At 38.4% G+C, this 25,192-nt stretch overlaps 1 protein-coding gene and 1 long non-coding RNA gene across 2 annotated transcripts in view; one reads left to right on the forward strand and one right to left on the reverse strand.

The window, feature by feature from the left end:
- Positions 1-25,192, forward strand: part of dmd (dystrophin) — a 586,555-nt gene that overhangs the window by 34,619 nt on the left and 526,744 nt on the right. The gene's annotated exons all lie outside the window — the stretch shown is intronic.
- Positions 62-3,720, reverse strand: LOC133613234 (uncharacterized). Its single transcript, XR_009816430.1, has 3 exons — positions 3,638-3,720; positions 782-878; positions 62-109 (listed from the first exon to the last, which is right to left on the reverse strand). It is a non-coding gene; the product is annotated as an uncharacterized lncRNA (long non-coding RNA).

Here is a 25,192-nt window from a genome sequence, read left to right on the forward strand (position 1 = left end):
CACCCAAGTCGGCCACGCAGCACGGGGCCACAGGAACCATGCACCCCATCTGCAGGGACCCCAACGATGGAGATGGAACATCCAGCAACTGCCCTGGCGGATCCTCCTCCTGAGGGAAGAAAAAAAAAAGAGAGATCACAGACACGCTGACACACAAGGTCACTATCCCAGCAGCTGGTTCCCTTGCAGCACTGCAGAGTACTCTGAGTGGCGGACCAGAGATTGACAACTACCGATCAATGTATGTGTCTGTGTTGTGTGAACAATAAATATAAAAACACTCTGGTCAAGTGTAATACTCAATCGTCCAGTTGTAGAGTCAAGAGACAGAACTAACTGAAACACATTTAAGCAAGGTGTCTATTAATGCCACGTCAAAAATGTGCCACGATGGAGTGACGCCAGACTGCGACTATGGACCTGTCTGCGGATTTTATTTAGCATCAAAGCAACTTTATGGATTATTGTATTACTTCAATTGTTCACTCATTTGAGACCTGGGGATTAATGGATCGCTATAAGGACGGTTGATGAAGTGTGGTAGAGGCGGTCATGAGTTAAGTAGCATTCACTTAAAACTGTATAACTCTTATTAGCGTGTGTGACTGTGAGGGACTTTTGAAGATGAATTGTGTTGTTCCAAACTTTTGTGTGGTGTTGCTTCCTATTTGTTATTATTACTAGCTGATTTGTTATGTGTATGCAGTGGCAGCTGAACCAAATGTGATAGCGTGTCACAATTACGACGCTCAATTGGGTAAAGAAATACAGATAGCAGTACCGTCAGTCCAGAATCTTCACGGTCCAGGAGGAGCGACCCAATTAGGAACCGGGACTAAGAAGTACTGGTACTCGGTATGCATCTCTAGTCATGACATCTGCAAGAGACACGGAGGACACGGATGAAAGAACTGGCGTTTTCCAGCTGCAAGACATCTGATGAGACAATCAGCCTCAGGTGCGTCCCAATGACACGCCTCCAGCTAGCCTGTGAACATCAAAAGAGAAAGGGTGGGAGAAAGGAGGATGACAGAACACAAAATATATGGAATAGATTTATTTCCCCCTCCAAACTCTACACACAACACCTCATAATGACAACATGATTTTTAAAAAGTATTCTTTAAAAGTAAAAAACTAAGAATCTTGCATAAGTATTCACAGCCTTTGCTCAATACTTTGTTGATGCACCTTTGGCAGTAATTATAGGTCCCAACGCAAAGTAGTATAAAATGTAATACAGCTCATTAATCATGAATTAGTTATATTTTAGAATATGCCAAGGGCCTATAAAAACAACCTGCTAGCAGGTCGCACTTTGGAAAGTAAGCTTGGTCAGAGTTTTATTGTCCATGCTGACTCAGCGATCGTCTTAAACCTTGATTAGGGCCGTCTCAGTACTGTGATTTTACCGAAAACTAGATTGAATTGTTTTATACACAAGTAATTTAACTGCTTCTAAAATGTTGCTCACATATGTCCAACTAGTCTGTAACTGGTTAAATGTGTCCAGAATATATATATTTAGTTAAGCTTTGCACTGTATCTAGTTAAATATGTATTTATAAAATGCGCAGTGAGTGTATAAAGACATTAGCATTGGAACTAGCAGCGAACATTGCATTCACTGTACATGTGTATGTAGTACAATCTAAAGGAAGAAGCAGATTGTGTTTACTTTCTGCCAGCTGGTCTGTTCATGTTACTATCTGTCATCCGGCTAATGAATGCGCACACACACACGCACGCACGCACGCACACGCACAAACACACAAGTAAACGCATGGAGGAAACCAATCCCAGCTTCACGATGCGATGCTGTTGCCAGTGAGTGGGCACAAAACCCTGGTATTTTAAATTCTGGTTGACAAATGGAGGAGCTTTAATGACCCCTGTGATTGTGGTAAATAACGACATATGTTATCCTGTGCCTGACTTAGTGTTACGCAGCTGTTTGAAATGATAGAAGAGGCAATTGCTTGTTGGTCATGAAAGTGAGGAAGTTGGTGTATATCCATATTGTACTGTACTCTTGTTTGCCAAGGGATTAGGCCTGAGCAATATATTTATCGGAAAATTCCAAGTTTTTTGTTGCAGAAGATTAAATAAAAATAAAAAAAACTATATTTGAGTTGAGTTGAATTTGAGTTTATTTCGAACATGCATGCATACAACATGATACATCACAATTTCCAGTTTCTCTTTTCAACATGTTCGAAAAGGAGTAGGAAGAAGCAGATCTTATTTAGTCCTACTTGTTTTCCTTTACATAACAGTTGCTAAAACTTTTGTTCACTTCCTGCTCTCAATTTATTCACAATATATTCCATAAGTAATAACAATAAACATAAATAAATAAATAATTGGTGAAGTAAATTATATTTCATATGGTGAGATGAGTAACATTATCTTGAAAATGAATGGATGGATGAGATAAATTCGGAATGTTTACCATGGTTCTTCTTCTTTGTACTTTGTAAACACTTTAAGTTTGAAGAGTTTCTTGAAGTGGATCATATTAGTACATTCTTTGATTTCTTTGCTTAATCCATTCCATAATTTAATTCCACATACAGATATACTGAAGGTCTTAAGTGTTAAATTACACTTTTCTCTAAGATTATATTTCTCCTCATTGGTTGAGAAGAATTGTTGTATATTCTTGGGTAGCAGATTAAAGTTTGCTTTGTGTATAATTTTAGCTGTTTGCAAATTCACTATGTTGTGGAATTTCAGTATTTTTGATTAAATAAATAAAGGGTTTGTATGTTCTCTATATCCAAAATTATGTATTATTCTAATTGATCTTTTTTGTAACACCATTAAGTGTACTTTTGTAGTTATTTCCCCATATTTCTACACAATAACTCAGATATGGTAACACCAGCGAGCAGTAGAGAATATGGAGTGATTTTTGGTCTGGAACATGTTTTGCTTTATTAATTATTGACGTGTTTCTTGCTACTTTATGTTGTATATTTTTTACATGAGATTTCCAATTCATTTTATCATCAATCATTATACCTAGATATTTGGTTTCATTTACTCTTTCAATTTCTATTCCGTCTATTTGTATTTGTGTTTGACTTTCCCTTCTACTGTTACCAAATAGCATTATTTTAGTTTCTCTGAGATTTAAGATAATCTGTTTTTGTCAAACCATCTTTTTAATTTGTTAATTTCTTCTGTTATTATTTGTATTAGCTTCTGTGTGTTCTCTCCTGAACAAAACGCTGTTGTATCATCCGTTGTATGATACAACGCTGTTGTATTTTTCTCCTCTTCTCCTCTCGTTTTTGCCCCCAGGAGCTTCTGTAGCTTCCACCCTCTTCCATATTTCCCTCACGGAGATTCACACACCTAGCATAACATACCGATATGGGCTTAAAGCAAAATCGCCTGTATTTTCTAAAAAAATTCGATTTTCCTATTTTTTCTGATTTTTTCCCCTACTTTAAAAAAAAATAAATAATACAAATGACAGAAATAATTCAACACAGGTTTTTATCTAATTTGATCAAAAATGTGTTCTTTGACAGACAAATCTTTTAATGCCCTGCAGTGGAGAAAGAGTGATACAGGCTCGGTTGCTTTATTAACAAGCGGTAACTCGATTGTAGTTCCAATAAACACATACCTGTACATACACGAGCTGCTGTTAGCCACAACTCACGCTGACACACTCTCCCGCTCCCAGCCAACACTTACGCATGCGTTCACATTCCCTTAAAGGCACAGTACAAGTATACAAATACCACGATATTATGATATGTTTTGCAGCACAGACAGATTATATTTTGAAAATAAATTAAACTCACACATTTTTTTTGGAGCGAATATAAATGTATTTTGTGCGCAATAAAAGTGTTTGCTTGTTTGCTATTATCCTTATTAACACTCAATAATTAGGGCTATCTGCAGTCAGATGTGTCACAATAGCAGCTATTGTTAAGATTAGGGCTGCAACAACTAATTGATTAAATCGGTTAAAATCGATTATAAAAATAGTTGGCGATTAATTTAGTCATCGATTCGTTGGATCTATGCTATGCGCATGCGCACAGGCTACATTTTTTTTTTTTGGTTTGTTTTTTTTAACTTTTATTTATAAACTGCGACATTTACAAAAAGTTGAGAAACAATAATCAAAATAATAGGGTTGTAACTGTACGTGTATTTGTATCGAACCGTTTCGGTACGGGGGTTTCGTTTCGGTGCGGAGGTGTGCCGAACGAGTTTCCACACGGACATATTAAGTAGCGTACTGCACGTTGTGTAAACAATACTCAAAATGCCGGACATTTGAGGCATTTGAGAAACTCCGCCCTGGCAGCTCCGCAAAAGAGGACATGTCTGGTGAAAAGAGGACGTATGGTCAGTATATCCTAGCCCGTTAGCTGCTAGCATGATAGCAAAAGAGGACGTCCGGTGATAGCATGCTAGCAGCGACCGAGCTCGGTCCTGACCATACGTCCTCTTTTCCCCGGACATGTCCTCTTTTGCGGGGCTGTCGGGCGGTGTTTCTTAAATGCCTCAAATGTCCGACATTTTGAGTTAGGGTTGCGTGTATTTTCAATGTACATTCAGGGTTAAGAAGGTTAAAAACACAACAAGTTGTGCGCGCAGCAGCATTCGTGAAGGAGGGGGAGAGACAGAGAGAAAGAGGGAGTTGTGATAAATGCGCATGCGTCGTCAGGCTCTGCTTTTTATCGATAGATTTATCGATTTAATTTGTTATTATCTATAGCAGGGGTGTCAAAAGTGTGCATTTTTGTAACATTTTCCTTGTTTTATTTGGCAAGTTGAAAGAACATGGCGCCAGTATGCTGGTTTTTCCCCCCAATAAAATACTGGAAAGGATAGAAATGTAGTTTGTCTCTTTTATCCGACTATTAATCGATTAATCGAAGTAATAATCGACAGATTAATCGATAATCAAATTAATCGTTAGTTGCAGCCCTAGTTAAGATATACGTTCCCTAGGAACTATTGTTTGTGTTGCAACAGGGACTCTATTCAGTGATGCACCGGAAATGGAGTAGGGCTTGTACTGTACTGTTATGAATGTGTCTGCCGGAGTTGAACAATAAATTACAGCCCAGTTTGGTCTAAATAATACATTCTGTAGTCCGCGTGTGATAGAGAACATAATTTAACATGGTGGCAGCTAGGGCTGCAACTAACAACTAATTTGATAATCGATTAATCTGTCGGTTATTACTTTGATCAATCGATTAATAATCGGATAATTATTATTAATTTATTTGTATTTTTTTATTTTTTTTTTGCTTGCAATTTCGTTGTACAATGTACAATGACAATAAATATATATTCTATTCTATTCTATTCTAAAAGAGACAAACTACATTTCTATCCTTTCCAGTATTTTATTGAAAAAAAACAGCATACTGGCACCATGTTCTTTCAACTTGCCAAATAAAACAGGGAAAATGTTACAAAAATGTTTTTTATAAAGTGCACCATTGTCATGCACAATAGCAATAATTTTGCTTGAGGGAATTTCAAACCTGGCTACTGCCTATTCCTAGCATTCTGCAATGTTGGATGCTGAATGTCTTTCCTCTAGTGGCATGGTCGTAAGGCAGATTGACGTCATGTTCCATTCCTCTCCAATGTAACGGCATGTATTGACAAGGTAGGCTTCCATGGCTACACTTGTCCACACATCAGTAGTGAGAGCAATTTTGATCTGGGTCGCTTTTATGTCCGTCTACACTGCTTGTAATGTCTGCTCGTACTTCCTCTCCATCACTTTGGTATAATGGGTCCTCGAGGGAAGAGTGTAACCAGGGTTGAGGACATGAATCATTTGTCTAAAACTTTCATCCTCCACCATTGATAGTGGCCTCATGTTAGTTAGCAACATATTCAGGATAGCATCAGTCAATGCAGCCGGTTCATGTGGTGTGCACACCTTCCTTTGTACCAAGTTGCTAATGCTGGCTTGTTTCTTTCTGAAATGAGAGAAACCATATAATGAACATGTAACTCAATACATACGAAGTTGATTTATATATAATTTCTGACGTAAAAGGCAAACACGCCACCACATTAAAAAAAAAAGCTAAATGAAATAAATGGACATTGGGGATGCAGCATACACCAATAATAACACAGAAATGTAACTCATCAGATCAGAACTGGATCAGATATTGAACATGTTTCTGTTGTGAAAAATAAAGGATTCATTTTAGGCTGCCTCTGAATAATAGCATGAAATATTCCAGCACCTTGATAACGTTTAGTTATACTAAAGCGTCACTCAAATCAAAATATATTTATATAGCTTTATTGGGCCCGGCTACATTCATCCATTATGAAACCAACCTGAGATATTTCTGTCCGTTACGTTTATTTCGAAATTGGTAACCGTGCGTTTTCTCTCTCAAAACGGAGTCAAATGTGCCGGAGACACATTATCAGCCCCGCGTTGCAACAAAGGGATAACGTTACTCACAAAAAAGATGAACTCATGAATGCCTGTTGCCACTCAAAACAACACAGAAAATGCACTCTCCAAGAAGTTCCTAACACTATGAAAGTTACTACACGACAGTTGCTGCTTCGCTTCCTTAAAAAATCTCCTCGTTAACAAAAGATTAAAAACACACGAAGACGGACAAAACGGATCAATGTACCCGGACTATGGACTTAAAAAGTTACGTACCGTGAGTTCCTTTCATCCATGGCTCCAACATGTTTACTCTTCAGGTGCTCCTGAAGCAATGTTGTACTTCTGTGCCATTTTGCAGGAAACGGTCTTCTTTGAAGTCTTTAAAGTAAAGTGTTCCCACACTTTTGACGACTTAGGTCGTACACTTTTCTCCATTAAAGCATTAACCTCAAGATGTATCTCCGCTGAACTATCCGTACTGTTTACCTCCGCCATTTTTCGAATGTTTCCAGGCAAAGAAGACAGCGTGGTCACGTGAGCTCATACTTGCCAACCCTCCCGGATTTTCCGGGAGACTCCCGAAATTCAGCGCCTCTCCCGAAAACCTCCCGGGACAAATTTTCTCCCGAAAATCTCCCGAAATCCAGGCGGAGCTGGAGGCCGCGCCCCCTCCAGCTCCATGCGGACCTGAGTGACGTGTTGACAGCCTGTTCTCACGTCCGCTTTCCCACCATATAAACAGCTAATGATCGAGGGCAAGTTCTTGGTTTCTTATGTGGGTTTATTGTTAGGCAGTTTCATTAACGTCCTCCCAGCGCGGTAACAACACACAACAACAGCAGTCAAGTTTTCGTCCCCCGTAAAGCAGTTCGTCTGCCGTAAACAGCAATGTTGTGACACTTTTAAACAGGACAATACTGCCATCTACTGTACATGCATATGTGACCCACTCATAATGTGTCACATTTTTGTGTTGATTTATTTATTTTATTTTGTGGTTTGAATTCGTTTTTGGAGCTGTCATTACACATTTATCAGTATTCACATTGGTCAGTAGGGGGCAGTAGGGCGTTTCTTCCCAATTGAATGCTATCACCTGCAGACCGGAAGTGTCTTGTCATTCTGATGAGCGCGACCAGTCTGTGAACAATTGTAACGTCATGTGTGCTTTTTCCTCCTGTATAACAGGTTAGTTTTGGTGAATCAACTCACTGAATAATATCTATGTGATCTTTATAAGTTTAAGTACACATTCTGATGGTGGAGCCTAACTCTAAAGTGTTTGTGAGTTGTAGTTTGTATTTGTGAATGAATCCAGTGCACATCTGCAGTAATCAATACAAAAAGGCGACGTGAGTGCGCAATGTTTATATAGGAACTTCTGATCCTAATTCAGACTCCCAAATTAGAGCTCTCATTTTCTTATTGATTTTATAATGTATATTTGTATAATGTGTGTGTTCTGAAATAGTGACAGAGAATAGAACAAGGATGGACAATTCAACCCTTAACTCAACAATGAGTAGATGAGTGTTATGTGTGTGTATATGTGTAAATAAATGAACACTGAAATTCAAGTATTTCTTTTATTTATTTATATATATATATGTATATATATATATATATATATATATATATATATAGCTAGAATTCACTGAAAGTCAAGTATTTCTTATATATATATCTCTTAACCACGCCCCCACCCCCCCACCTCCCGAAATCGGAGGTCTCAAGGTTGGCAAGTATGCGTGAGCTGCACATGACACATCATTGGCTGGCTTACTGCCACCTCGTGAGACGTAGCCTCAGCGCCGCCCTGGCGCTGTTTTGTACTGTTTTTGTACTTATTTTGATTACTGTTTCTCAGCTGTTGGTAAATGTTGCAGTTAGGGCTGGGCGATATGGCCTTTTATTAATATCTCGATATTTTTAAGCCATATCACGATACACGATATATATCTCGATATTTTGCCTTAGCCTTGAATGAACACTTGATGCATATAATCACAGCAGTATGATGATTCTATGTGTCTACATTAAAACATTCTTCTTCATACTGCATTAATATATGCTCATTTTAAACTTTCATGCAGAGAGGGAAACCACAACTTTATCCTGTGTATGTGTGTTGCTGTCGGTGGATTTACCTCCTGCTCTTTTATTTTCAAACATAGTGGGCTACTTTATACTGTAACCTAAATTGTATAGAGCACTCTGGTCAACTTTATTTTTTAAATATGCAGTGAATTTCAGCAATAAGAGGTTTTAACGATATTTAGATTTTATGCATTACATTTTGTATTAGTTATGCATTATTTAATTTTTATTAACTAGGTCGAGGTACCATGATTCTCTTTATAAAGCAAATAGTTATTGAATAGTTTATGGAGAAATGTTATATGATGATTGCTTGATTAGTTCGTTTTTAGATAAAATTGTAATATGTAATACAACAATCAGCTTAGCAAACTCACTTGAGGTAGTTGGACTGTGTACCCTCAAAATGGAGACAATCCAGATGATGTTCCTAACAGAGAAGTCTTTGCGGTCTTTCTTGTTGAAATCCACACAGTAATATCACACAGTACTACTCAGATTTTATTTTAATCACACAAAATTGGCCCTAGTGTGTGCATTTGAATGATGTCTATCTGTGTTAGCCCTTTGATGAGGTGGCGATTTGTCCAGGGTGAACCCTGCCTTCCGCCCGAATGCAGCTGGGATAGGCTCCAGCCACCCCGTGACCCAGAGAGGGACAAACGGTAGAAAATTGACAGATGGGTGTTTTAAAATAATAGCGAATATAAATGTCTTCTGCAAAAGACCAGACTGTCATTTTTATATAATTCTAGATATGGCTCTACAATATAGTAGTTGATATTTGTTTTGTAAATCTTGTTGTTTGATATTTGTTTTGTAAATCTTGTTGTTGTAAAGTGGCATTTCATTGTAATAATTAAATATATATTCCCTGATTTTGGAATAGTTGCAAATAAAGCAAACAATGAATCACAACAGCAACAGTCCCAGCACTTTGTTTATTTATACAGGTAAAAAATGCTTTCAGATGATCAGCCAAACCTGCACGTTGTCATATCCATTTCTTTTTGCTCTGTTGTCCTGTAAATGTTGTTGCGTGACCAGTCTTCCTCTCAGGGAATAAAACACACTGGTCACTCCGAACAGGAGCCCTTAAGACAAAACAAGGAGTTTACTAGCGGACATAAGATAAAAGCAAGGAGGTCATTTGAAGACACACTACATGAGAAAATACTAGCTGCTTTAAAGGCCTACTGAAATGCGATTTTCTTATTTAAACGGGGATAGCAGGTCCATTCTATGTGTCCTACTTGATCATTTCGCCATATTGCCATATTTTTGCTGAAAGGATTTAGTAGAGAACATCAACGATAAACTCCGCAACTTTTGGTCGCTGATAAAAAAGCCTTGCCTGTACTGGAAGTAGCAGACGAGTAGCGCGACGTCACAGGTTGTGGAGCTCCTCACATCTGCACATTGTTTACAATCATGGCCACCAGCAGCGAGAGCGATTCGGACCGAGAAAGCGACGATTTCCCCATTAATTTGAGCGAGGATGAAAGATTCGTGGATGAGGAAAGTGAGAGTGAAGGACTAGAGGGCAGTGGGAGCGATTCAGATAGGGAAGATGCTGTGAGAGGCGGGTGGGACCTGATATTCAGCTGGGAATGACTAAAACAGTAAATAAACACAAGACATATATATACTCTATTAGCCACAACACAACCAGGCTTATATTTAATATGCCACAAATTAATACCGCATAACAAACACCTCCCCCCTCCCGTCCATATAACCCGCCAATACAACTCAAACACCTGAACAACACACTCAATCCCACAGCCCAAAGTACCGTTTACCTCCCCAAAGTTCATACAGTACATATATTTCCCCAAAGTCCCCAAAGTTACGTACGTGACATAGACATAGCAGCACGCACATACGGGCAAGCGATCAAATGTTTGGAAGCCGCAGCTGCATGCGTACTCACGGTACCGCGTCTGCGCATCCAACTCAAAGTCCTCCTGGTAAGAGTCTCTGTTGTCCCAGTTCTCCACAGGCCAATGGTAAAGCTTGACTGTCATCTTCCGGGAATGTAAACAATGAAACACCGGCTGCGTTTGTGTTGCTGCAGTCGGCCGCAATACACCGCTTCCCACCTACAGCTTTCTTCTTTGCTGTCTCCATTGTTCATTGAACAAATTGCAAAAGATTCACCAACACAGATGTCCAGAATACTGTGGAATTTTGCGATGAAAACAGACGACTTAATAGCTGGCCACCATGCTGTCCCAAAATTTCCTCCACAATCCGTGACGTCACACGCTGACGTCATCATACCGAGACGTTTTCAGCAGGATATTTCGCGCGAAATTTAAAATTGCACTTTAGTAAGCTAACCGGGCCGTATTGGCATGTGTTGCAATGTTAAGATTTCATCGTTGATATATAAACTATCAGACTGCGTGGTCGGTAGTAGTGGGTTTCAGTAGACCTTTAAACATGACTATGGATTAAAAAAAGAACACTTAAAAAAACCTCATTCTCACAGTGTCCTAAACATGAGCTCATAATAACAGTGGTTTTAAACATATAAATGTTAACATTTTCCACTTAAATAAAAATGTACATCCGAGCAACTAATATGATTTAAATTGTAAACATATTTAAAAAAAGATGAAGTATTAGAGCCACATTTGTAAGACTTATGATAACACATGAATCATTTTTTTCAGGTGTAAAAATAAAAAGAAAAAGATATAAGGCTTTTACTTCTAAACGTTGTAAAAAGCTCCGTCCACAAAGCTGTCTGCAATGGCCGAATATGAGTCTCTCTCTCTCGGGTCAAAAAGGAGCAAAGAGAGCAGGGAGGTCCTTCGACATTCTAATAGTCGAGGCCTCGTATTTTAACATATATTTATATCACTTTTATCACCCCAGCTTTACATGTGTGATCTTCGATGTTTTAAATGAATAAATAAAGCTATACTTACATTTTAGAGTCGCTCTTTCCGTTCCATACAGGCAGCGCCGCCATGTTAGAAATAGTTTTTTTCAGAGCGATCTCATTGGAGACCAAGCAGCCAATCAGAGTACATTTGTCCAGTTCTTTGATTAGTTGCCTTTCGAGACAAATATCTGACTGCAGACAGCACTAATTATTGCTGCTCAGTGGCCTTGTGGTTAGAGTGTCCGCCCTGAGATCGGCCGAGTCTTACCAAAGACTATAAAAATGGGACCCATTACCTCCCTGCTTGGCGCTCAGCATCAAGGGTTGGAATTGGGGGTTAAATCAACCAAATGATTCCCGAGCGCGGCCACCGCTGCTGCTCACTGCTCCCCTCACCTCCCAGGGGGTGGAACACGGATGGGTCAAACACAGAGAGTAATTTCACCACAATTAGTGTGTGTGTGTGTGTGTGACTATCAGTGGTGCTTTAACTTTAACTTAAACTTGATTGAGTGTTAATATGTCTTAATATGTTTCTGTTCTCAAAATCTCCCTTTCTTTTTTTTTGTTAATTACTTTTAAAAAGTAATTTGTTACTTTACTCAAAAAATAATTGAATTACTATGAGAATTACATAAATGACTAGGGAAAGTAAATAATGCGTTACTTAAAAAAACAAAACCTTCGCATACCTGGCTCATGCAGTTGACAGAACATAATGAAGCAGAGTGTGTGTGTGTGTCTCTCTAAGTGACGTGCGACGTCAACACCCTGACCAACGACATTCGCTCAGCCTCAGTTGTGTTAGCTTAGCAGGGGCAGTTTGTCGTCAGTTACGGCAGCTCTGTTGAAAGTTTTCTCTGGATTGTGTTGCTTCTGATTAATAAAGAGATTGAATGAGCTTCCATGGCTGTCATATCTTCTGGTCCACAAATTGTATTGTTTGGATTACATGCTGAAGGTTCTTACTTCAATCATTGAGTTGTTCCCTTGGAGATAGTAGTAGTGTGTACGTATGCATGTGTTTGTTGGCTGCTGTGTGTGATTTGCCTCTTTCTATTTGATATCAAGTTTATTTTGTGTTTATTTCTGGTTTCCTGTATTGAACTTGCTGTGCTTCTTACGCTGTCAATTTTACACACATGATCAGAACACTGATCATCATACATACCTTGTGTAAATGATTCCACCACAATACGCTGCTTTTTAGCGGGAGTTTGTTTGTTGTCTTGTTCACACCCTTAAGTAGTTGTATTTCCCGCACTTGGCTGGAGGCTTCGGTTTCAGAGGCAGGGATAACTTTGTTGTGCTGCTGCAGTCATTTGTCCCACGCCTGTTGGTGGACGAGGGCTACGGAAGCTCCTGGGGGCAAAAAGTATGAAAGAGTACTAGCCAAGAGTAGAAAAAAAAATATATATATTTTTTAAATCGTCGACAAGACAAAACTTGAATATATCGATAAACTCGATATATCGTCCAGGCCTACCTCATCCTAATGCTAACGGGAGTGAGACGATAGTTCCAAAGAAAAGAAAAGTGTTGTCAGTCGTTTAGATTTGCGGCAACAGACATGGAGCAAATGACTGCACGCTGCAAAGTTTGTTTACAATGTACAATACTACCTTTTTCTTTACAGAACTATTTAATTCAAGACAGAAGTTTTAAGTTTGCACTTTATTAATCTCAACATTGGAAATTATTATTTATTTGCATGCAATGTACAATGCTACATTTTTGTTAACAGAAGTAATTTGTTCAAGACTAAAGCATTGCCTCCCAGGAAAGCTTTTAATTTAATTGTTTGAAAATTATTGCATAAAACTAGGGATGTCCGATAATGGCTTTTTGCCGATATCCGATATTCCAATATTGTCCAACTCTTTAATTACCAATACCGCCTAATTTGAACAACCGGGTATGGTGAACATAAGGTCCTTTTAAAAAAAAAAAAATAAGATAAAGAAATGTAAAACATTTTCTTGAATAGAAAAGAAAGTAAAACAATATAAAAACAGTTACATAGAAACTAGTAATTAATGAAAATGAGTAAAATTAACTGTTAAAGGTTAGTACTATTAGTGGACCAGCAGCACGCACAATCATGTGTGCTTGCAGACTGTATCCCTTGCAGACAGTATTGATATATATTGATATATAATGTAGAAACCAGAATATTAATAACAAAGAAACAACCCTTTTGTGTGAATGAGTGTACATGGGGGAGTTTTTTTGGGGGGTTGGTGCACAAATTGTAAGTGTATCTTGTGTTTTTTATGTTGATTTAATAAAAAAAAAAAAAAAAAAAAACGATACCTATAATTAAAAAAACGATACCGATAATTTCCGATATTACATTTTAAAGCATTTATCGGCCGATAGTATCGGCAGGCCGATATTATCGGACATCTCTACATAAAACGTACAAATTATATCTGGCCTAAAAAGAACAACATTCAAATCGGAATTTTGCAAAGAGTGATGCAGTGTATGCTGTGTCATTTCAAACTAATCAATTTTGAACAAATAAAAAAAAAAAAAAAGATTTTAGGTAATTATATCTATCATTTGTATTTATTGGTTTCTTCAAAGTGTAGGGAAAAAAATTGCAAAAAATAGTTCACCATTTTTTTGTGTAAAAATCTGACATTTTATTTTTAGTCCATATCACCCAGTCCTACAAGGGAATATTATAGCATGTTTGAACCTGAAAGACTGAACACTCACAATGCTTTAATGCTGGACAAAAGACTTTCCTCAAGCCACCTTAAACTAAGTACAGGAGATGAGTCCCAATAGCAATCCTGTGGAGTCATTTGACCCTAAAAGCTACTTGCCTGTAAAATCATTTAGGCACTATTCAGTTTGTTTGTTGTTTGGTAAGGGCTAGGGTTAAGAATGAAGGGGTTAGGGTTAGATTTAGGGTTTAGGGTCAGGGATTAAGGTGTTGTGCTGAGTAAGGGATTAGATTAGGGGACGGTTTGGCTCAGAGATATCGTGGGCCTTACAGTAACCGTAGTACACTGCATTTGTCAAATCCTACTGATAGCCCTGGTCACTACACTAACTTTTAGCCTTATCTGAAGTAAAAAGAGCCTTGCTTTTAACAATTATGTTTTGTGGCAATGTGCCTTCCACTGTGAGGAAGTCACTTCATGTGTGTGCAAAGAATTAGCCCCGCTTTAACCATAGGCCTTCACAAGAAAACATTTTTTTTTTTTAAAACACCAAAAAAAACTTTTAATGGTGGGCTTTTATGGTAATGGAGCAGACAATAGAATGCTTAGTAAGGTTAGGTAGTAAATTAGAATTGTGTTCAGTTTCACTTTATTTCGAACATGCATACAATACAATTACAATACCCAAAACCAGTGAAGTTGGCACGTTGTGTAAATCGTAAATAAAAACAGAATACAATGATTTGAAAATCCTTTTCCACTTATATTCAATTGAATGGACTGCAAAGACTAGATATTTATTGTTCGAACTGAGAAATGTAATGTTTTTTTTGCAAATAATCATTAATTTAGAATTTAATGGCAGCAACACATTGCAAAAAAGTTGTCACAGGGGCATGTTTACCACTGTGTTACATGGCCTTTCCTTTTAACAACACTCGGTAAACGTTTGGGAACTGAGGAGACACATTTTTTAAGCTTTTCAGGTGGAATTCTTTCCCCTTTATTGTCATTGCACAAGTACAACAAAATTTTGTTTTCAGCACAAACAGGAATGCTGATGGGTCGCCACAAGCTGCCCCATAAAAGGTGGGAAAAAGGTAAACGCTGTGGGAGGATGAGTAAAACATACAATCTAGACTGGGCTCCTAAGGGGGCCCAGTCTGGAGTGGGAAAAAACCTCCATAGCAAAGCACATATACATATTACAACATATATCTTGCAACAGAGGGGAGGGAGTGGGGGGGTCACGGTGGCAGGCTGCAGCTCTTCAGGCGTTGCCCATCCATCCATCACCCCTAAGGGATTCGCGTCAAGGGCGTTGAATGGGCGGTGGGGTATGTGTGTGTGGCGTGTATTTTTGTGGATGCATGTGTGTGTGTGTAAGCCTGCCGCGTATCTCTGTTCCGCGGCCTTGGTGTTGTGCAGCCGATAGTCAGTCCAAAGTCAACAACAACAGGTGTCCTCGCCGCACTGTCCTTCGGTAGAGTCTCAAAGCCAGGGAAACAAACCAAATTAGAATGTTTTGTATGCGAGTGAAAATAAAATGTGCTTTTCACTCTAAATTGTCAATGACTGATCCTCAAAATTAATTCTGCGGGGCAGTTTTTAGGCCAAAATGCGTCCATTCTGCCTTTTCCTTCTACACACTGTGTCTGCTTGTAAGTACTCTGTGATTGTGCGCTGCCGAACATGCTCCTCTGCTTGTAAAACCAGCAACGTGACGACGCGCCGTCATGCCCGGGACTTTTCAAATAGAGTATAGTACCGTTTTTGATTCATTAGTACCGTGATACTATATCAGTACCGGTATACCATACAACCCTACCAGAAACATTAGCACACACAACATAAAAAAACTTTGAATAAGTGATGCATTTTCGATTACGCCCAAGCCGAAAGTGAATCTGCAATGTTAGCAATGTACTGCAGGTAACTAACTAACTAACTAACTAACTAATGCTACCTGTCATGTTTGCAACTCATTGTAAAAGCTGCTGTTATTGCTGTAAACATGAAATGAATACTTATCATGCAAATCAAGGCAAAACAGCGTTAGACTGGCAGGCTACGCACGCCTCCTCCTTGTCTGAGAATTGTGCTCCAAAGCGGAGACACTGTAATTAGTCAGAAAAATCTAATTTCCTTCTTGAAAAAACAGATATGCTTATTTTTCCACAAAACAATGATTACTGTTTGAAGCTGATGGTTGCAGAATTGCACGATACACACTTTTATTGGACTTAACTTGCTTACAGTATATTTGTTACTAGCTGACATAGTGAAGTGTATTTCTGGTCTCGTCATCCTCGTCCGGACAGAAGGGTGACACGGCAGTGCGGCAGAATCAAAAGAGAAGTCGGAGACGCTTTACTGAACCAAAAGTTGCTTTATTACAAGCGAGCGTCATTATACAGGTCTGCAGTACCCGGAGGAACTCCGGTCAAAAATTGAAGGACTCCTCACCTGGAGAAGCCAAACCATCAGTTATATACTCCTTCTTTCTTTGTCTGGGTGTGTGTTATGTCAGGACAGCACATCCTAACCATAAAAGGAGATGTTTGTGTGTAAGTGTCTGGAAAACAACTACTTTAAGTCATAACTCAAATGTTGGCGTTGAGCTAGACAGGTAGTCTTCTCTCAAGGATATGGTTATCACTTTTGCATCCCGAAGTCCCAATTAGGGCCTCTTTCCTACAAGAAGTGATCCAATCCACCTGTGAATGTCAAACTAAGGGGCCTTGTCTTATTATGTGCTCAAACTGAAATACCACTATTTAATTACCACCTACTCAGTGGCCTAGTGGTTAGAGTGTCCGCCCTGAGATCGGTAGGTTGTGAGTTCAAACCCTGGCCGAGTCATACCAAAGACTATAAAAATGGGACCCATTACCTCCCTGCTTGGCACTCAGCATCAAGGGTTGGAATTGGGGGTTAAATCACCAAAAATGATTCCCGGGCGCGGCACCGCTGCAGCCCACTGCTCCCCTCACCTCCCAGGGGGTGAACAAGGGGATGGGTCAAATGCAGAGGACAAATTTCACCACACCTAGTGTGTGTGTGACAATCGTTGGTATTTTAACTTTAACTTTAATTAAACTTGAAGGTTTACTTTCTCCAAGGTGAATATGAACATTCATTATATGTGGAGTATAATATGAGTTAATTAATTCACTTCAATAGTTTTACTTTTGAGTGGTTAGCTCTGATATTGTTCTAAAAATATTAATTTCAAGTAAATATGTTGTTTATTTCTACAGTAAACTATTCATTTTATTATTGTATTAGATATTTGCAAAAACATTTTGTCTGCCTCTTAAGACTTCACTGTTAAGTTTGTACATTAATGTTTCTTCTAAACTAAACAAAGTTACTGCGAATCCACTTGTTTGTTATATGTTTTATCCAAATGAGAATCGATAAGAGACCAAAGAACCAAATCGGTAAGCAGAATCAAAAGTGGAATTGGAACCGGAAAATTGGATCAATTCCCATCCCAGGCCTGGCGGTACATGCGCGTACCTCTGCGGACTACGTTGCGTGTGAGTTTCACATAAGTATGTTTGGGTTTTTAGTTGTTGCAGATTTTATCAAAGATCATTGTAATAATCTAGTTGATTATACAGTATAATGTTGTATGGATAAGTAAATAATTCTGATCAAATTGTTAATAATAATTCAAATCAGGTGGTCGTGGTGACATTTCTGTGCCTCATGGGGGTCATGACTGAAAATAATAGAAAGGCGCTGGTCTAGAGCAGAGTTCCCCAAACTTTTTCACCCGGGGGACGCATTGGGTTACAAAAATAATCTATCTCATTGCAGATTAGAAAAAAAAAAACACTGAAAAAAAAAAAGTGTCATGTCCACTGATGTTTACAAACTCTACGCTCTGAGTCTATTTTACGTTTCTCCAACGATTTTTCTACAAATGCATTTTTAGAAAATATTATTTGCCAGAGCGACTAGGAGCCCCCGAGAGTAACAAGCGGTAGACAATGGATTGATAGATGGGTTATAAAGGACAGATTAAACAAATTATAATCAAAAAATATATATAAATATATGTATATACATATATATATACTTTTTTTTTTTACTCGGGACTACCCGCGGGCTGGATTTTGGACGATGGTGGGCAGAGTCTGGCCCGTGGGCCGTAGTTTGGGGACCCCTGTGCTAGAATATACACTCAATGACAGCTAACGTAAGCTATCCAAATTGCTATTATTAGCTAACAACACCTACAGCTAATGTGCGTGCATGTGTTACGTACGTACGTAATTACGGCAAATATGATTTGCCAGAACGGCTAGGATACATTGAGAGTAACAAGCGGTAGAAAATGGATTGATGGATGGGCTAGAAAGGACAGATTAAAAAGATTATAATTTAAAAAATTAAAATAATAATATATATATATATATATTTTTGTCAGGACTACCCGCGAGTCTGATTTTGGACGCTGACGGGCCTTATCTGGCCCGCGAGCAGTAGTTTGGGGACCACTGGTCTAGAGGATTTTTTGTGACGCTTCAAAATCATTGAAATCTCCAGATGTTACGATAAAAAGAAAAGAAAAATACATAAATAAAATAATACAGATGAAATGGAATAGATTCAAATCAAATCAAAATGATACATGAATAATTCCTCTGCTACTCGTATCCGATTTGGATAAAATGGTAAATGGGTTATACTTGTATAGCACTTTCTACCTTCAAGGTAGGGCGGCGAATCTTTGGGTGTCCCACGATTCGATTCAATATCGATTCTTGGGGTCACGATTCGATTATAAATCGATTTTTTTCGATTCAAAACGATTCTCTATTCAAAATCGATATTTTTCCGATTCAAAACAATTCTCTATTCATTCAATACATAGGATTTCAGCAGGATCTACCCCAGTCTGCTGACATGCAAGCAGAGTAGTAGATTTTTGTAAAAAGTTTTTATAATTGTAAAGGACAATGTTTTATCAACTGATTGCAATAATGTAAATTTGTTTTAACTATTAAATGAACCAAAAATATGACTTATGGGGGAGGGAGTTTTTTTTTTGGGTTGGTGTACTAATTGTAAGTGTATCTTGTGTTTTTTATGTTGATTTAATAATAAAACAAAATTTAAAAAAATGATACCGATAATGAAAAAAACGATACCGTTAATTTCCGATATTACATTCTAAAGCATTTATCAGCCGATAATATCGGCAGGCCGATATTATCGGAGATCTCTAATTGTTATGGTATTGCTGTGTATTGTTTTGTTAGATTGATTAATAAAAAAAGAAAAAAGAAAATCGATTTTTGAAAAATGAGAATCGATACTGAATCGTACAACGTGAGAATGGCGATTTGAATTCGAATCGATTTTTCCCCACACCCCTACTTCAAGGTACTCAAAGCGCTTTGACACTATTTCCACATTTACCCATTCACACACACATTCACACACTGATGGCGACGGATCAGGAGCAAGGGTGAAGTGTCTTGCTCAAGTGTTTGCAACATCATCCATTCATTTTCTACCGCTTGTCCCTTTTGGGGTCGCTGGACATACTCATCTCAAATCAATAGTAATAGGGGTCATATTATATTTTCAGGCTCTTATTTTGAAATGGGCTCCTTTACCGTAATTCCTGGTTTATACAAGCATTGCAAATCTGAGCGGGGACGGTGTTTAACTTGTATCTGCTGGCCTGGACGAGGACAAGATGGAGTTCTTGTCCAATCCAAAGAGAGAGAGGATCCAAATCCGCTGTAGGAGGAGTCATCGGCACCAGGACTTGAGCGCTACTACTTCAGCACTTGCTCCTCTCCAGACCTCCGCGGACATCCTCGGCCTCTCGTACGGTGTGTTCGTCCAAGGTGGTCACCGGATCCTCCGTGAGGCGCCATTCGAGGGGACCGTCTCGGTTCCGTTCGGATTTAAAACAGTCGAGATGTTCGAGACAAGCTGCTGGAGCTGCGCGTTGTTCAGGTTGGGGAAAAAGGAGCCGTGTGCGTGTGCGTGTGCGTGTTTTCAGTCCAACAAGTGCGCAGATATCCTCCCAGGTTAAACTCCACGCTGCTTAGTTTATTTGCAACAGGCTTTCTTTTCACGAGAGTCCGTCCTTCCACAGGGAAGGAGGGAGACCTTTATGAGCTGCGCGGACACATTCCGTCGTCTGTCTTATTTAATTACCAGGGTGGGCGGATCGAGTCAAATATCGATAATGTGGATGCCAAGGATAGTATCAGTTTTTGGGGGGATACAGCAGCGTGCTGAGATCCACATTTTATATTTTTATATTTTTTCTTCTCTCATAATTAACGGTTTTGTTGTACTGTTCCTACAAACCCTGTTTCCATATGAGTTGGGAAATTGTGTTAGATGTAAATATAAACGGAATACAATGAATTGCAAATAATTTTCAACCCATATTCAGTTGAATATGCTACAAAGACAACATATTTGATGTTCAAACTGATAAACTTTTTTTTTTTTTTGCAAATAATCATTAACTTTAGAATTTCATGGCTGCAACACGTGCCAAAGTAGTTGGGAAAGGGCATGTTCACCACTGTGTTACATGGCCTTTCCTTTTAACAACACTCAGTAAACGTTTGGGAAGCTTCTCAGGTGGAATTTTTCCCATTCTTGCTTGATGTACAGCTTAAGTTGTTCAACAGTCCGGGGGTCTCCGTTGTGGTATTTTAGGCTTCATAATGCGCCACACATTTTCAATGGGAGACAGGTCTGGACTACAGGCAGGCCAGTCCAGTACCCACACTCTTTTACTATGAATCCACGTTGATGTAACACGTGGCTTGGCATTGTCTTGCTGAAATAAGCAGGGGCGTCCATGGTAGCATTGCTTGGATGGCAACATATGTTGCTCCAAAACCTGTATGTACTTTTCAGCATTAATGGCGCCTTCACAGATGTGTAAGTTACCCATGTCTTGGGCACTAATACACCCCCATACCATCACAGATCCTGGCTCTTCAACTTTGCGCCTATAACAATCCGGATGGTTCTTTTCCTCTTTGGTCTGGAGGACACGACGTCCACAGTTTCCAAAAACAATTTGAAATGTGGACTCGTCAGACCACAGAACACTTTTCCACTTTGTATCAGTCCATCTTAGATGAGCTCAGGCCCAGCGAAGCCGACACCGTTTCTGGGTGTTGTTGATAAACGGTTTTCGCCTTGCATAGGAGAGTTTTAACTTGCACTTACAGATGTAGCGACCAACTGTAGTTACTGACAGTGGGTTTCTGAAGTGTTCCTGAGCTCATGTGTTGATATCCTTTACACACTGATGTCGCTTGTTGATGCAGTACAGCCTGAGGGATCGAAGGTCACGGGCTTAGCTGCTTATGTGCAGTGATTTCTCCAGATTCTCTGAACCCTTTGATGATATTACGGACCGTAGATGGTGAAATCCCTAAATTTCTTGCAATAACTGGTTGAGAAAGGTTTTTCTTAAACTGTTCAACAATTTGCCACGCATTTGTTGACAAAGTGGTGACCCTCGCCCCATCCTTGTTTGTGAATGACTGAGCATTTCATGGAATCTACTTTTATAACCAATCATGGCACCCACCTGTTCCCAATTTGCCTGTTCACCTGTGGGATGTTCCAAATAAGTGTTTGATGAGCATTCCTCAACTTTATCAGTATTTATTGCCACCTTTCCCAACTTCTTTGTCACGAAATATGTTGTCTTTGTAGCATATTCAACTGAATGTGGGTTGAAAATGTTTTGCAAATCATTGTATTCCGTTTATATTTACATATAACACAATTTCCCAATTCATATGGAAACGGGGTTTGTATATTATTAAAGTGTTGACATTTTTATATTTAAGTATTTTATATATTTGAGTGCTGCCAAATGATTAATATGTTTGTATCAAAGGTGTATGTAAACAAAGGACAGTCAAAATAGCAGCAATAAAAACAACACCTAAGCTATCTAACTTGATGTGTATTATAGGTATATTATTGACCAACTTTTAGCTAATTGTATATTATTGATTTTTTTAATGAATTATAGGCATTTTAGATATATAACTGATTATATATGGATCGGTACCGTGGTGCCTTATGTGTGGGTTAGTGTTGTCCCGATACCAATATTTTGGTACCGGTACCAAAATTATTTTGATACTTTTCTGAATAAAGGGGACCACAAAAAAATCCATTATTTACTTTATTTTAGCAAAAAATCTTACGGTACACTAAACATATGTGTCTCATTGCAAGTTTGTACTTAAATAAAATAGTGAACATACAAGACAACTTGTCTTTTCGTAGTAAGTAAACAAACAAAAGCTCCTAATTTAGTCTGCTGACATATGCAGTAACATATTGTGTCATTTTCCATTCTTTTATTATTTTGTCAAAATTATTAAGGACAAGTGGTAGAAAATGAATTATTAATCTACTTGTTCATTTATTGTTAATATCTGCTTACTTTCTCTTTTAACATGTCCTTTCTGCCCTTCTGTTAAACTGTAATAATCACTTATTCTTCTGTTGTTTGATACTTTACATTAGTTTTAGATGATACCACAAATTTGGGTATCAATCTGATACCAAGTTGTTACAGGATCATACATAGGTCATATTCAAAGTCCTCGTGTGTCCAGGGATATATTTCCTGAGTTTATAAACATAATATACTTTTTTTTTAAAAACGAAAGAAGATGTTGTGATGCCAAAAAATATTGACGTAATCATAGTAGTATCGACTAGATACGCTACTGTACTTGGTATCATTACAGTGGATGTTAGGTATAGATCCACCAATGGCGTTTGTTTACTTTTACTTTTAGTACCATATAGTACCAAATATGATTCATTAGTATCACAGTACTATACTAATACAGGTATACCGGACAACCCTAGTGTGTGTACATGTGTGTTTGCATGTGTGTCATTGACGTTTGTTTAATGTTCACTTTGCACTGCAAAGTTCCTAGCAAATAAATATAGTGCTTGAAATGATATTTGCATGGTTTAGTTAGCAGACTTTGGCTAAAATGATAGTTAAATCCATTTTTCCACACGTGTGTGTATCTCTGTCTTTAACTAGCTAACTATCTTGCCGAGGAGAGTCAGAGCTGGCATCCTCCAGGTGTCCGACAAGCCTCCACTTTAAATGCTGCTGCATTACAGATTTACTGCCATGAAAAGCAAGGTCCACTTTATATATTCCATCCATCCATTTTCTACCGCTTGTCCCTTTTGGGGTCGCGGGGGGCGCTGGAGCCTATCTCAGCTACAATCAGGCAGAAGGTGGTGTACACCCTGCACAAGTCGCCACCTCATCGCAGGGCCAACACAGATAGACAGACAACATTCACACTCACATTCACACACTAGGGCCAATTTTTAGTGTTGCCAATCAACCTATCCCCAGGTGCATGTTTTTGGAAGTGGGAGGAAGCTGGAGTACCCGGAGGGAACCCACGCAGTCACGGGGAGAACATGCAAACTCCACACAGAAAGATCCCGAGCCCGGGATTGAACCCCAGACTACTCAGGACCTTCGTATTGTGAGGCAGATGCACTAACCCCTCTTTCACCGTGCTGCCCCACTTTATATATTGAGCAAGTTATTTATATTTTTGACGTATTTAGGATAAAATGTCCAGCAACCCCCGTGACCCCGAACGGGACAAGCGGTAGAAAAATGGATGGATGGATGTTCCCAACATTTTCCATGTTTTGGCCCACAGTGTTGCTGCCAGTGGCCACTGCCATTTTTCTCTTCTTGCCAGTCGTGCTACTCACGCATATTTTTTTCCGTCCGTAAAAACATGAGGGATGACTCTACCAACTATTGTCGACAAATGCATTTGGCGTCGACAAATTGTATTATTGATTTTTGGCAAAAATGTCGAATCTCTGCACCACTATTTAACCGATTATAGTGCGCAAACTAGTAAATACAATTTTTACAATGTCTTGTATTGTTGTATTTTGCTATAAATTTTACATTGTTCTCAAATATGTTATATATTTTATCTAGGGCTGTGAATCTTTGGGTGTCCCACGATTCGATTCAATATCGATTCTTGGGGTCACAATTCGAAAATCGATTTTTTTTTTCAATTCAACACGATTCTCGATTCAAATACGATTGTTTCCCGATTCAAAAGGATTCTCTATTCATTCAATACATAGGATTTCAGCAGGATTTACCCCAGTCTGCTGACATGCAAGCAGAGTAGTTGATTTTTGTAAAAAGCTTTTATAATTGTAAAGGACAATGTTTTATCAACTGATTGCAATAATGTAAATTTGTTTTAATTATTAAATGAATTAAAAATATGACTTATTTTACCTTTGTGAAAATATTGGACACAGTGTGTTGTCAAGCTTATGAGATGCGATGCAAGTGTAAGCCACTGTGACACTATTGTTTATTTATTTATTTTTTTATAAATGTCTAATGATAATGTCAATGAGGGATTTTTAATCACTGCTATGTTGAAATTGTAACTAATATTGATACTGTTGTTGATAATATTCATTTTTGTTTCACTACTTTTGGTTTGTTCTGTGTCGTGTTTGTGTCTCCTCTCAATTGCTCTGTTTATTGCAGTTCTGAGTGTTGCTGGGTCGGGTTTGGTTTTGGAATTGGATTGCATTGTTATGGTATTGCTGTGTATTGTTTTGTTGGATTGATTAATTTAAAAAAATAAAATAATAATAATAATTTCTTTTTTTTAAATCCCCAAAAAAATAAAATAGATTTTTTTTAAATGAGAATCGATTCTGAATCGCACAACGTGAGAATCGCAATTCGAATTCGAATCGATTTTTTCCCCCACACCCCTAATTTTATCCCTAAAATCTTTGTCTTAAGTTTTTAATCAACACATTAAATACAATCATCACAAAACAATGATCTTGAAAACATTTAGAGTAACAAGTACAGGTATCTGTATTGGTAATACAAGGGGTGGGCGATGATTAAAATTTTAGTATCAATCGGATACCAAGTAAATACACACTATTGATACCGATATTTTCTACAGGAAATGTTTCAAGATGATCAAAAGACTTTGTTGAAGATATGTTGATCGTCATTATTTATGAAGATTCCGATCAGGG

This window comes from Nerophis lumbriciformis, linkage group LG01 (assembly GCF_033978685.3).
Source record: "Nerophis lumbriciformis linkage group LG01, RoL_Nlum_v2.1, whole genome shotgun sequence".
In the NCBI taxonomy this organism is placed as follows: Eukaryota; Metazoa; Chordata; class Actinopteri; order Syngnathiformes; family Syngnathidae; genus Nerophis; species Nerophis lumbriciformis.